This window comes from Hordeum vulgare, chromosome 5H (assembly GCF_904849725.1).
Source record: "Hordeum vulgare subsp. vulgare chromosome 5H, MorexV3_pseudomolecules_assembly, whole genome shotgun sequence".
Lineage (NCBI taxonomy): Eukaryota > Viridiplantae > Streptophyta > Magnoliopsida > Poales > Poaceae > Hordeum > Hordeum vulgare.
In genome coordinates, this window is record NC_058522.1 from 570,404,198 (window position 1) to 570,418,492 (window position 14,295).

Genomic DNA, 14,295 nt, shown 5'->3' on the forward strand with positions numbered 1-14,295 from the left:
CAGATTTCGTCGGCTCATAAAGTCGCGACAGGATGAGGCGAGTCAGAAAGCTCGAGCACACACCCTATAATGCAGATGATTTCGTCGGCTCATAAGGTCGCGACAGGATGAGGCGACTCAGAAAGCTCGAGCACACACCCTATAATGCAGATGATTTCGTCGGCTCATAAGGTCGCGACAGGATGGGGCGAGTCAGAAAGCTCAAGCGCCACCCTAAAATGATGATTCTGTCGGCTCATAAGGTCGCAACAGGATGACAAAAATTGTTCTTTTAATGAAGAAGCCCCCAAGTCATGGAGTATATTCAACTTTATTGCTTTATAATGAAACTGAAAAACTTACAAAATGTAGAGCTTAAGAGCTCAAGTGTAATAAGGCCGCAGGTGGGCAATATTCCAGGGGCGAATTGACTCAGCTTCCGTGGTTGGCCGGTTAGGCCGGAGATCCACCAAATAATAAGAGCCATTGCGGAGATTTTTACTAATGACGAACGGTCCTTCCCAAGGTGGTGACAACTTATGCATGCGCGCACGATCTTGTATCAACCGAAGAACCAAGTCGCCTTCCTGAAAGGTCCGACTTTTAACCCGGCGGTTGTGATAACGCCGTAGATCCTGTTGATAGATAGCTGAACGGGCCGCAGCCAGGTCACGTGCCTCTTCTAAGGCGTCCAAAGAATCTTGACGCGCCAGCTCATTGTCTTGTTCCACATATGCGGCGACTCTAGGTGAATCATGCCTTATATCAGTAGGAAGGACAACCTCCGCTCCGTAGACCAGGAAGAAAGGGGTGAAACCCGTAGACCTGTTCGGGGTAGTCCGGATACTCCACAATACTGAAGGCAATTCTTCAACCCAACACCCTAGGGTTTTTTCCAGGGGAGCCATGAGTCGGGGCTTAATCCCTCGCAAAACCTCCTGATTCGCCAGTTCTGCCTGCCCGTTAGATTGCGGGTGAGCGACTGCAGAAACATCAAGCCGGATATGTTCTCGACGACAAAACTCCTGCATCGCCCCTTGGGACAAGTTAGTACCATTATCGGTAATGATGCTGTGCGGGTATCCAAACCGGAAAATCAACTTTTTCAAGAATTTGACCGTTGTCTCCGCATCACAAGCTCCAATAGGTTCCGCCTCAACCCACTTGGTGAACTTATCAACCGCCACCAGCAGATGGGTCTTCTTGTTAGAGGACATTTTAAAAGGGCCGACCATGTCCAGCCCCCAGACTGCAAAAGGCCAAGTGATGGGGATCATCCTTAATTCCTGAGCCGGCACATGAGCCTGCCGCCCATAACGTTGGCATCCTTCGCACCGACGAACTATATCTTCCGCATCTGCATGAGCCGTCAGCCAAAAGAAACCATGACGGAAAGCCTTTGACACCAAAGAGCGTGACCCGGCATGATGCCCACAGTCTCCGGAATAAATGTCATTTAAGATTATGCATCCTTCTTCGGAAGAAACGCATCGCTGAAAAACTCCAGAGGCGCTCCGCTTATATAACTCGCCATTGATGATGACCATGGATTTGCTGCGCCGAACGATTTGGCGAGCCAAAACTTCGTCTGCTAGTAACTCGCCCCGAGCGAGATAAGCCGGATAAGGAAGAACCCAATCCAGAGTGACATGGAGAGCCACCACGAGCTGGGACTCAAGATCTGGTACTGCCAATTCCTCCTCTGATGGTAGAATCACGGACGATTTATACAAGATATCCAGAAAAACATTAGGAGGAACCGGCTTTCTCTGGGAGCCAAGTCGCGAGAGGGCGTCAGCTGCCTCATTGAGGCGCCGATCAATATGGTCCACCTGATAACCATGAAAATGACCCGCCACTTCAGACACAGCTCATCTGTAAGCCGCCATCATGGGGTCCCGAGAATCCCAGGTACCTAAAACTTGCTGTGCCACCAAATCAGAGTCGCCAAAGCATCTGACTCGTGTTAGATTCATCTCCTTGGCGAGTCGCAAGCCGTGAAGTAAAGCTTCGTATTCCACCGCATTGTTAGTGCATGGAAACATGAGTCGGAGAACGTAACAGAATTTATCTCCTTGAGGGGACACCAACACCACACCAGCCCCCGAGCCTTCCAGCTGCCTAGATCCATCAAAATAAATAGTCCAGTAAGTGAGATCAGGCCGGTCTTCCGGAGCCTGTAGCTCCGTCCAGTCGTTGACGAAATCAACTAAGGCCTGGGACTTGATGGCTGTGCGGGGGGTATACTGTATGTGGTGGGGCCCAAGTTCTATTGCCCACTTGGCGATCCGCCCTGTTGCCTCCCGATTCTGGACAATGTCCCCAAGGGGGGCAGAGCTAACCACTGTGATAGGGTGTTCTTGGAAATAATGCTTAAGTTTTCGACTCGCCATAAACACCCCATATACCAACTTCTGCCAGTGTGGGTACCGCTGCTTGGAAAGAGTTAGCACCTCGCTGATAAAATATACCGGGCGTTGCACTGGGTATTCCTTCCCTTCCTCCTTTCTATCAACGACCACTGCCACACTTACTCCTTTGGAATTTACCGCGATATATAGAAGCATGGGCTCTTTTTCAGTCGGGGCGGCCAGGACCGGCGGGTTAACCAATTGGCGTTTCAGGGCTTCGAGCGCCTCGTCTGCCTCATTCGTCCAAACAAACCGATCGGATTTCCTCAATAACTGATAAAGAGGGATCGCCTTCTCCCCAGGCGACTCACAAAACGACTGAGGGCCGCAATGCGACCCGCCAGTCGTTGAACTTGATTAACGTTTGCCGGCTTTCCAAGGGATGTAACTGCTTCGATCTTGTTCGGGTTAGCTTCAATGCCGCGCTCCGATACTAGAAAACCCAGCAATTTCCCTGCAGGCACACCAAAAACACACTTGGTGGGATTTAGCTTCATCTGATATACTCGTAGGTTATCGAACGTTTCCTTGAGGTCCTCTAGTAGCGTCTCCCCCTGGTGGGTTTTGATAACAATATCGTTGACATAGGCATGAACGTTGCGACCAATTTGATTGCGGAGGCAATTCTGGATGCAGCGTTGATAAGTCGCCCCCGCACTCTTGAGTCCAAAGGGCATGGACACATAACAAAAAGCCCCGAAGGGGGTTATGAAGGCTGTTTTCTATTGATCCTCCACGGCCATCTTGATTTGGTGATATCCTGAGTAGGCGCCCAAAAAACACAATCGTTCGCATCCCGCCACCGAGTCAATGATCTGGTCGATGCGGGGAAGAGCGAAGGGATCTTTTGGATAGGCTCTGTTGAGGTCTGTGTAGTCGATGCACATATGAAATGTACCATTCTTCTTGAGTACCAAAACCGGGTTAGCCAACCATTTGGGGTGAAAAACTTCCACGATGAAACCGGCAGCTAAAAGACGGGCAACCTCTTCCCCAATCGCCTTGCGTCGCTCCTCGTTAAATCTGCGAAGGTACCGCTGGATGGGTTTGCACTTTGGGTCAACATTAAGATGGTGCTCAGCGAATTCTCTCGGCACACCAGGCATGTCAGAAGGTTTCCATGTGAAGATGTCCCGATTCTCACGGATGAATTCGATGAGCGCGCTTTCCTATTTGGGGTCCAGACCCGTCCCGATGGTGAATTGCTTGGATGAATCGCCACGCACGAAATCGATCGTCTTAGTGTCGTCCGTTGGCTTAAACTTGAGGGGCGACTCAGAATCGGTAGTCGGCTTTTTAGGGGTGACATGTCCGCCGGGTCAACATTGGCCCGATGGTGTTTGAGCTCTTCCGCAGCATAGGCGACTTCCGCATAAGCCGCGTCCCCTTCTTCACATTCCTTTGCAATCCTTCTATCTCCATCAACCATGATGGGTCCTTTGGGACCAGGCATTTTGAGCTTGAGGTAGACATAGCACGGGCGAGCCATGAAGCGGGCGTAAGCCGACCGCCCAAACAGCGCATGGTAGGGGCTTTTCAATTTGACCACCTCGAAGATCAATGACTCCGACCTATAATTCTGCGCAGTTCCAAATGCCACTGTGAGCCTAACTCGGCCTATGGGATAGGTCGACTTGCCTGGGACGATTCCGTGGAAAACCTTAGTTGAAGGCATCAGGTCTTTTTCCAGTAGGTTCATCCTTTGGAAAGTGTCAAAGTATAGGATATTGATGCTGCTGCCACCATCCATTAGCACTTTTGATAGGGTGTAACCCCCAACTTGGGGGGCCACGACCAACGCCAGATCGCCCGGGTTATCCACTCTCGGCGGGTGATCCTCCCTGCTCCACGTTATGGTTTGCTCGGACCAATGGAGGTATCTGGGAAGCGCCGGTTCGGACACACTGTATGCCCGGTGACTCACCTTCTTATCACGCCTGCAAGCATTAGTGATGAAAACATGATACTGCCCATTACTTAACTGTTTGGGGTTGCTGCGGAAGCCCCCATTATCGTCCTGACCCTACGGAGCCCCCTGTGGGGGTGGCTGCTGGAAGGCCCCTGGTGGGTTATACCGCCGCTGGTGGTGCACCGGGTATTGGCTGCCGCCTGGCTGTGGGCCTCCCTGAGCCCCCTGTTCGGGAAAACCGCCAAAGGTGTTCTGTCTCTGGTTGGGTGCGGCGAATTGCTCCTGGCGATGGTCCGGGTCATTGTTTTGACTCTTCTTGATCGCCTCCGCCCGAAACTCTCGCATCACGAAGCAGTTTTCCCAAGAGTGAGTCGCCGGACCGTCCGCCGTGGCATGGTGCGGGCAAGGGCCTTTGAGTAGCTCTTCGTAGTTACGCGGCCTCTTCCCGCTAAACCCCCTGTTTTTCTTCTTGCCGTTGTTGGCCTTGGTATTGATGACTAAATCCGAGGGCTCTTCTTGCGGCCTTCGCTTGCTGTTGGTCCCTTGATTGTGGCGGTTACGTCCCTGGAAGCGGGTATGATTCTTGGATGACTCGCCCTTCTTGGGCGAATTAGCCTTACCATCTTCACCAGGATCTTTGGTGTCATCAGCCTCAGCATACCTAGTGAGGGAGTCCATCAGTTCTCCCATGTCTTGGACCTTTCGCTTGAGTCGCCCTAATTTTTGCACCAAGGGTTCATAATGGCAATTTTGCTCGAGGATCAGCACAGCCTGAGCCGCCGTAATGCCATCTGACGAATGGATAATTTCTGCGACCCGCCGTGACCAATGGTGAGCCGACTCATCCGGGCGCTGGACACAGTGCTGTAGATCGACGATCGTCATCGGGCGTTTGCAAGTTCCTCGAAAGTTTTTGATGAAACGCTCTTTTAACTCGGCCCAGGTCTGGATGGAGTTGGGAGGTAAGTTTTTCAACCAAGTACGTGCTGACCCCTCGAGCATCATCGTGAAGTATCTGGCGCAAACCGCCTCGTTTACATCGAGCATGTCCATGGCGATTTCATAACTCTCGATCCACGATGCCGGCTCAAGGTCTGGGGTGTAATTAGGCTCCTTTCTTGGCCCGTTGAAGTCTTTGGGCATCCTTTCGTTACGAAGGGCGAGGGCGAAGCATGGTACTCCTACTCGCCCTCCGCCCCCGACGAGGGGGGCCGGGGCGTTTTGGACGTTTGGGAGATCCCGGCCCGGCGGGTTCGGTTCAGGCGGGTTGTCCTGTGGGACGTGTCGTGGTCCGCTGTTTACTGCAGGCTGGTCCTCTGGCCGACTCCTGGTGTAACTTGCCTGGGGGGTGGAATGCAACCTCTCGAGGCTATGTGAGAACTGGGCGTTTTGAACCACCGATGTCTTCAGCATCTCGATGGCGTTCCTTGCTTCTATCTCAGCAGGGGTGTTGCCGTGAATCGGAAGAGACTCCAGGTGGCGAGTTGCGGCCAGCACGTTATCCACCGGGTTGGAAAAGTGGCCTTGAGGCATCCGGAATCGGGGAATGTGACCCTCAACTGGCTGAGCCGGCGGGTTAGGCGGGCGGCCCGGTCCTCCCCCCGGGGCAGCTCCCGCCCCAGGGGTTTGTGGAGTGTCGAACAGGCGGGTCAGGTTGAGATCATGGGGCAGGCGACCTTGGTGTCTCCGCTGATGTACGGCGTCAGATGCGCGCTGCTGTCTCTCGAGCCGCCAGTTGCCAGTGCTTAACTGCATCCTTTCGGCCGTAATTTGAGCTTGCCGAGTCTCGATCCTGGCGGACTCTATCTCGGCATCCAGATGAGCCTTTGCCACTGCCTCTCTGAGTTTCGCCAGTTCCGTGTTTATCTCCTCCTGGTTTTCTGGTGTGAGGGGAGTCGCCATTAGCCTCGTGATCTCCGCTGCTAAATCCACCAGGACTGCGGCCGGGCTCCTGGACGTCTCGCCGGTTCCATCACCTCCAGTAGGGTTTTGTGTGGGTTGAGTCGCCGCTGCCATGTAGATGGTGATCTGGTGGCGGGTTCGGTCAAGGACTTCGGGGTCCATGGCCATCGACAAGCCCCCAAGACAATCCCCATGCAGAGACCGGATTGAATCTAAGTCTCCCATGGATGATTCGTCATCAGAGTTGACCGGTGTAGTTTCCTGAGTCGCCGAGCACTCTGGCTCCTCCGATCCCTGCGTGAACCCCACAAAGACCGGGCGAGTCAGATTTGGCGTTATCACTGGGCGGACGTACCTGGCCGGCTCGACGATGTCGGTGGAGGCGTCCGGCTCAGGTGCGGATGATCCAATCATGCCGATGAAGATGTTGATCTTGCCGAAGGGGACCCTGTAACCAGATTCAATCGAATCCGCTTCAGGTCCCCATTGCTGGTTGTCGATGTAGGTTACCCCGCGGTGGCTCCGAGTCATGATCCCCGTCGCGTAACTCCCAAACCCTGGTAGGGCTCCCTTTGAGAACTCAACTCCACCGTGCGTAGGCCCCATGGTGGGCGCCAATTGTCGTGGTTTTGTCACGGCAGATGTCCTCGTGAAAGGACTTAGTACTGGAGCCATCGCACCTTGGTGGCGACTCAAAGGGGTTAAGTGGGAGAGACACGGCGATTTACCCAGGTTCGGCCCCTCGTGAGGAGGTAAAGGCCTACGTCCTGCTTTGGTTTGTCTTGATGTGGTTTCGATTACAAAGAGGGCGTAACTCGCCAAACCTAGCACTCGATGATTTCTAACCTGCCCTCTCCTCCCCTGAGACTCGCCTTTATATACAGGTTGAACCCCTAGGGTTTACAAAGGTGCCTTCCTTCCTACAAATCGTGACCCCTCTGGTCTCTAAGTCGCCGTCTTCCAAAGCTTGGAGACCTTCCAGAAATCATAAACCGTCATACGACCTTGATCCGGTCAGGACAAGGCCCAAATAATTGTTTGGGTGAATCGCCTGATTGGTAACCCGGCCCAACTAGGGCGGGTCATTAACAGGTAATATCCCCAACACCTAGCGTCATCGAACATTAAGTGTGTAGACCCTATGGGTTCGGGAGGCATGCAGACATGACTGAGACACTCTCCAGCCAATAACCATCAGCGGAATCTGGATACCCATGGTGGCTCCCACATGTTCCACGATGATCTCATCGGATGAACCACGATGTCATAGATTCAATCAATCCCGTATACAATTCCCTTTGTCTGTTGGTATAGAACTTGCCTGAGATTCGATCGTCGGTATACCTATACCTTGTTCAATCTCGTTACCGGTAAGTCTCTTTACTCGTTCCGTAGCACGCCATCCTATGACTAATTCCTTAGTCACATTGAGCTCATGATGATGTTCTACCGAGTGGGCCCAGAGATACCTCTCCGTCACACGGAGTGACAAATCCCGATCTCGATTCGTACCAACCCAACAAACACTTTCAGAGGTACCCGTAGTGCACCTTTATAGTCACCCAGTTACGTTGTGACGTTTGATACACCCAAAGCACTCCTACGGTATCCGGGAGTTGCACAATCTCACGGTCGAAGGAAAAGACACTTGACATTTAGAAAAGCTTTAGCATACGAACAATACGATCTAGTGCTATGCTTAGGATTGGGTCTCCCAATGATGTGATCCCTTTATCAATGACATCTAATGCCCATGATCAGGAAACCATGATCATCTATTGATCAACGAGCTAGTCAACTAGAGGCTGGCTAGGGACACATTATGATCTATTTATTCACACATGTATTATTGTTTCCTGTTAATACAATTATAGCATGAACAATAGACGATTATCATGAACAAGGAAATATGGTAATAACCATTTTATTATTGCCTCTAGGGCATAATTCCAACACTTTGGCCTATATTTACTCCTCCGAGAGGAAACCCTTCCATCACATCCAGAATCGCTAATTTCTCCATCGTTCCGCCGCCGCAGCACTTCCGGGATCGGGAGCGTGAGGAGACCTCTTCCCGACACCCTGTTGGAGGGAGGATTGACTTCCGGGAGCTTCTCCACCGCCATGGACGCTTCTCGGACATGCCGTGAGTAGTCCTCCTTGGACCATGAGTCCATGACCAGTAGCTATGTGATGTCTTCTCTCCAATCTTGTGCTTCAATGATTAGCCCTTGTTAGCTACCCTACATGATCAAGGCACCTATGTAATTTTCATGCTATTTCTATGCTCGGTTTGTTGGGATCCGATGGATTATGAGATTATGTTCAGATTGTTATGATTTATATATTTGATTAACCTTTTATATTATGTTCTTTAGTGATTCGTGCATGTTCTCCGTTGCTTTGTATTGCTTTCGCCGAGTAGTAGATTGTAACTCCAAGAGGGAGCGTTATGCATGATTGTGGGTTCATGCCCCGTGATATCTAGCTTGAGTGACCAAAACATGAGACTAGGGGATGTGTTGTTGCCACCAGGGAGAAAACAACGGTGCTTGTGTCCACAGTTGCAAGGATTGTTTACCTTACGCATAGTTCGTTAATGCAGTTGTCCGTTGCTTTGAGTTTACACTTTGGGTGGGGCTCGCAACTTAATACCAACGAGATGTTCTGGATAAATATCTCAAGGTGGATGATTAGTAAGTAGATGCTGATGAATAAACGGTCTACTTGTCTTGGCGTACTGCCTATTACTTTTGAGCCTCTAACTTTCTAGTATCATGATTAGCATTGCGGTGAGTTTATAATTCTGTCAATTGCCCATCTGTAATTTGTTTACCCAACATAGTTGTTTATCATCTTTTGGGAGAGAGACATAACTAGTGAACATCATGTGACTCCGGTCCATATCACCACCATTGCTTACACCTCCATCATTTACTGCTTTCATTTACTTTTTCGTTGCAATCACCATCACTATTCCCGCTTGTGTTTTGATCCTTTGCAAACTACAAGGCCGGAGAGATAGAAAACCTCTATGTACTCGTTGGGAGCAAAGTTATTTGTGTGTGTGCAGGTCCACGTCTTCTGCGTGCGCCAGGGCAGGGGACACCTACTTGTTGATCCTCGGAGTCCTCCTGGTTCGATAACCTTACAGTCTCTGTGTAAGGGAAAACTTGTTGCTGACTACATCTCCACCTTCCACTTGGGGTAACCAATGAGGGGCGAGAAGTATATTCATCAACTCGTCATCACTGACTTACGGGGTGGCCACTAACCACCACCGTGCGTCAGGGGGTATGGGTCGCGCCCTGGTATCTAGTGGAGGTCGTGGGCCTACGTTGATGTTGATTCCAAGTCCCGAAAATCACATATATTCCAAAATAATTCTCCATAAAATTTTATCGCGTTTGGACTTCGTTTGATATGGATATTCTGCGAAACAAAAACATGCAACAAACATGAAATGGCACTCGACACTGGATATGTAAGTTAGTCCCAATATTAATATAAAATGTTGCCACAAATATATGAAAGTTGTAGAACATTAGCATGAAACAATCAAAAATTATAGATATGACGGAGACGTATCACGCCGTTTTGACATCCATCTGCCAGATTTCATAATCGAAAAATGCAGCTATTGCTAACATGATTCTGACAGACTTAAGCATCGCTACGGGTGATAAAGTCTCATCGTAGTCAACTCCTTGAACTTGTGAAAACCCCTTTGCAACAAGTCGAGCTTTATAGACGGTGACATTACCATCCATGTATGTGTTCCTCTTAAAGATCCATTTGTTCTAGATAGCCTTTGGACCATCAGGTAATACTTCCAAACTCCATACTTTGTTTTCATATATGGATCCTATCTCGGATTTCATGGCCTGTAGCCATTTGTTGGAATCCGGGCCCACCATTGCTTCTCCGTAGCTCGTAGGTTCATTGTTGTCCAACAACATGACCTCTAAGACATGATTACCGTATCACTCAGGAGCAGTACATGTCCTTGTCAACCTACAAGGTTCGGTAGCAACTTGATCCGAAGCTTCATGATCACCATCATTAGCTTCCTCTTCAACTGGTGTAGGCTCCACAAAAATATCTTCTTGTATCGTGTTACTCTCTCGTTGAAGTGACGGTTCAGTAAACTCATCAAGTTATATCTTTCTACCACTCAATTCTATCGAGAGAATCTCTTTCTCGAGAAGGACCCGTTCTTAGAAACAAACCCTTTGCCTTCGGATGTGAGATAGAAGGTATACTAATACGTCTCCGTCGTATCTACTTTTCCGAACTCTTTTGCCCTTGTTTTGGACTCTAATTTGCATGATTTGAATGGAACTAACCTGGACTGACGCTGTTTTCAGCAGAATTGCCATGGTGTTGCTTTTGTGCAGAAATGAAAGTTCTATGAATGTCCTGAAAATTTACGGAGATTTTTTCTGGAATAAAAAAACAATACCTGCGCAAAGATCCACCGGAGGGGGCGTGCCAGTGGGCCACAAGCCCACAGGCCGCGGCCACCCCCCTAGGTCGTGCCGTGCAGGCTTGTGGGGCCCACGTGGCACCACCGCCCCCAATCTCAGCTCTATATCTTCTGTTTCTCTTGGAAAAAAAATCTGAGAGAAGGTTTCATCGCGTTTTGCGATACGAAGGCGCCGCCACATCCTGTTCTTCATCTGGAGGGCAGATCTGGAGTCCGTTTCGGGCTCCAAAGAAGGGAAATCGTCGCCATCGTCATCATCAACCTTCCTCCTTCAACAATTCCATGATGCTCTTCATCGTTCGTGAGTAATCTCATCGTAGGCTTGCTGGACGGTGATGAGTTGGATGAGATCTACTCCCTCCGTCCGGAAAAAATTGTCCCCGATGACATTTTGTGAAAACCCTCTCTGATTTCCTCCGACAAACCACTCGCTCCCCTGCTCGTCTCCCTCGAGCTAGAGCTTTCCTGCTCGTCTCCCCCGAGCCAGAGCTCCCCCGCGCTAGAGCTCCCCTACTTTACTCCTCCCTCACAGCTCTCCCGCGCATCGCCGGAGCTACCCCGACCCACGTCACCGCCGCGTTGCTCCCCCCTCCTCGTTACCCATGGCGAATCCTGGAGGGGAGAAGCTTGATTTTTTAGATCTGCTATTCAACGACGTCCTTCCCGAGGGAGGCGAGTCGGAGCTTCCCCTGCGCGTCGTTGACCACCACCTCATTGTCTGGATGCCGTCGATCGTAAAGCTGACACTGCGCGTCCCCAAGCACGGGACACGCCGACGGCCTCGATGTCGCCGCCACGGGCTCGCCGGTACCGCGCGTCCACGAGTGCGGGGCACGTCAACGGCCTCAACGTCGCCGCCACGGGCTCGCCGGTGCCGCAGCTAAACGAGGATGACGCTACCCTCCGCTGGCGACGCATGTCACCAAACGAAAACCTCACGGTCAGTTCCTTGTGACTCCATTGGGCGGGCTGCAGTGGCAGCAGAAGGTGGTAGGCGAAGGACAGTGGTTGCAGCAGGTCTGCGTGGTCGTCCCGCCGCCGGGGAACATCTGTGTGGTCCTGCGTGCCGAAATCAGAGAGAGGAGAGCGGCGGCCGGGGTTAGCAGCGTCAGCTGTGGTTGTCATTGGCGGGAGGAGCCGACCAGGCACGTGAGCAGGGCGACGAGGTCGAAGCTCCCGTCGAGGTGGCCGCCTTGGAGGAGCAGCCGGAGGTGGGCGGCGGCCTGCGGGGCAGCTGGGTGATACGTCTCAAACGTATCTATAATTTTTGATGGTTTCACGCTGTTATCTTGTCAACTTTGGATGTTTTGTTTACCTTTTGTATCTTTTTTGGGACTAACTTATTAACTCAGTGCCAAGTGCCAGTTCCTGTTTTTCTGTGTTTTTGACTCTTTTCAGATCTGATTTTGGAACAGAGTCCAAATGGAATAAAATCCCCAAAATGATTTTTTCCAACTTGGCTTGTATATTCCAATGATAGGCTTCCTCAAATTTGCCTTAGGTCTTCGTGAGCAAGCAAGTTGGATGCACACCCACTAGTTTTCTTTAAGAGCTTTCACATACTCTTAGCTCTAGTGCATCATTTGTATGGCAATCCCTACTCATTCACATTGATATCTATTGATGAGCATCTCCACAACTCATTGATATGCCTAGTTAATGTGACCATCTTCTCCTTGTTTTTCTTGCACCATCCATCACACTCCACACCACTTATAGTGCTAAGACCATGGCTCACGCTCATGTATTGCATGAGAGTTGAAAAAGTTTGAGAAGTAAAGGTGTGAAAACAATAACTTGGCCAATACCGGGGTTGTGCATGATTTAAATTTGTTGTGCATTGATGATAGAGCATAGCCAGACTATATGATTTTGTAGGGATAACTTTCTTTTGGCCTTGTTATTTTGAAAGTTCATGATTACTTTGCTAGTTTGCTTGAAGTATTATTGTCTCCACGTCATTAGCAAGCTATTGTTTTGAATCTAATGGATCTGAACATTCACGTCACATAAGAGGAGTTACAAAGGACATCTATGCTAGGTAGCATGAGAGCATCAAAAAATCATTCTTTATCACTTCCCTACTCGAGGACGAGCAGGAGTTAAGCTTGGGGATGCTTGATACGTCTCAAACGTATCTATAATTTTTGTTGGTTTCACGTTGTTATCTTGTCAACTTTGGATGTTTTGTTTACCTTTTATATCTTTTTTGGCACTAACTTATTAACTCAGTGCCAAGTGCCAGTTCCTATTTTTCTGTGTTTTTGACTCTTTTCAGATCTGATTTTGGAACGGAGTCCAAATGGAATGAAATCCCCAAAATGATTTTTTCCAGAACGGAAGAAGATCAGGAGGCTTGAGGGCCAAGCAAGTGGGCCCACAGGGAGCCCACAAGCCCTGTTGCCACGGCAAGAGGGAGGCCGCGGCAACCAAGCTTGTGGCATCCCTCGCGCCCCCGTGCCCTAGGTCTTTGGCCTATAAATTCCCTAAAAATCCAGAAAAAATCAGGGCGTCCACGAAAACACTTTTCCGCCGCCGCAAGCTTCCGTTTCCGTGAGATCTCATCTGGAGACCCTTCCCGGTGCCCTGCCGGAGGGGACTTTGGAGTTGGAGGGCTTCTTCATCAACATCATCGCCCCTCCAATGACTCGTGAGTAGTTCACTTCAGACCTGCGGGTCCATAGTTAGTAGTTGGATGGCTTCTTCTCTCTCTTGGATCTTCAATACAAAGTTCTCCATGATCTTCATGGAGATCTATCCGATGTAATCCTCTTTGGCGGTGTGTTTGTCGAGATCCTATGAATTGTGGATTTGTGATCAGATTATCTATGATATATATTTGAGTCTTTGTTGATTTCTTATATGCATGATTTGATATCCTTGTAAGTCTCTCCGAGTCTTGGGTTTTGTTTGGCCAACTAGATCTATGATTCTTGCAATGGGAGAAGTGCTTGGTTTTGGGTTCTTACCGTGTGGTGACCTTTCCCAGTGACAGTAGGGGCAGCAAGGCACACATCGTGTAGTTGCCATCAAGGGTAACAATATGGGCTTTGTCATAGATATGAGATTGTCCATCTACATCATGTCATCTTGCTTAAGGCGTTACTCTGTTCTTTTGGACTTAATACACTAGATGCATGCTGGATAGCGGTCGACGTGTGGAGTAATAGTAGTAGATGCAGAAAGTATCGGTCTACTTGTTTTGGACGTGATGCCTATAGACATAATCATTGCCATAGATATCGTCACGACTTTGCGCGGTTCTATCAATTGCTCGACAGTAATTCGTTCACCCACCGTCTACTTGCTTTCATGAGAGAAGCCACTAGTGAACACTACGGCCCCCGGGTCTATTCACACCTATCGTTTCCACTTTCGCTTTTACTTTTCTTTGTTACTTTGTTGCTTTCAGTTCTCACTTGGCAAACAATCTATAAGGGATTGACAACCCCTTCATAGCATTGGGAGAAAGCTCTTTGTGTTTGTGCAGGCACTTGTGATACTCCTTCACTGGATCGATACCTTGGTTCTCAAAACTGAGGGAAATACTTACCACCGCTGCGCTACATCACCCTTTCCGCTTTGAGGGAACACCAACGCAAGGCTCC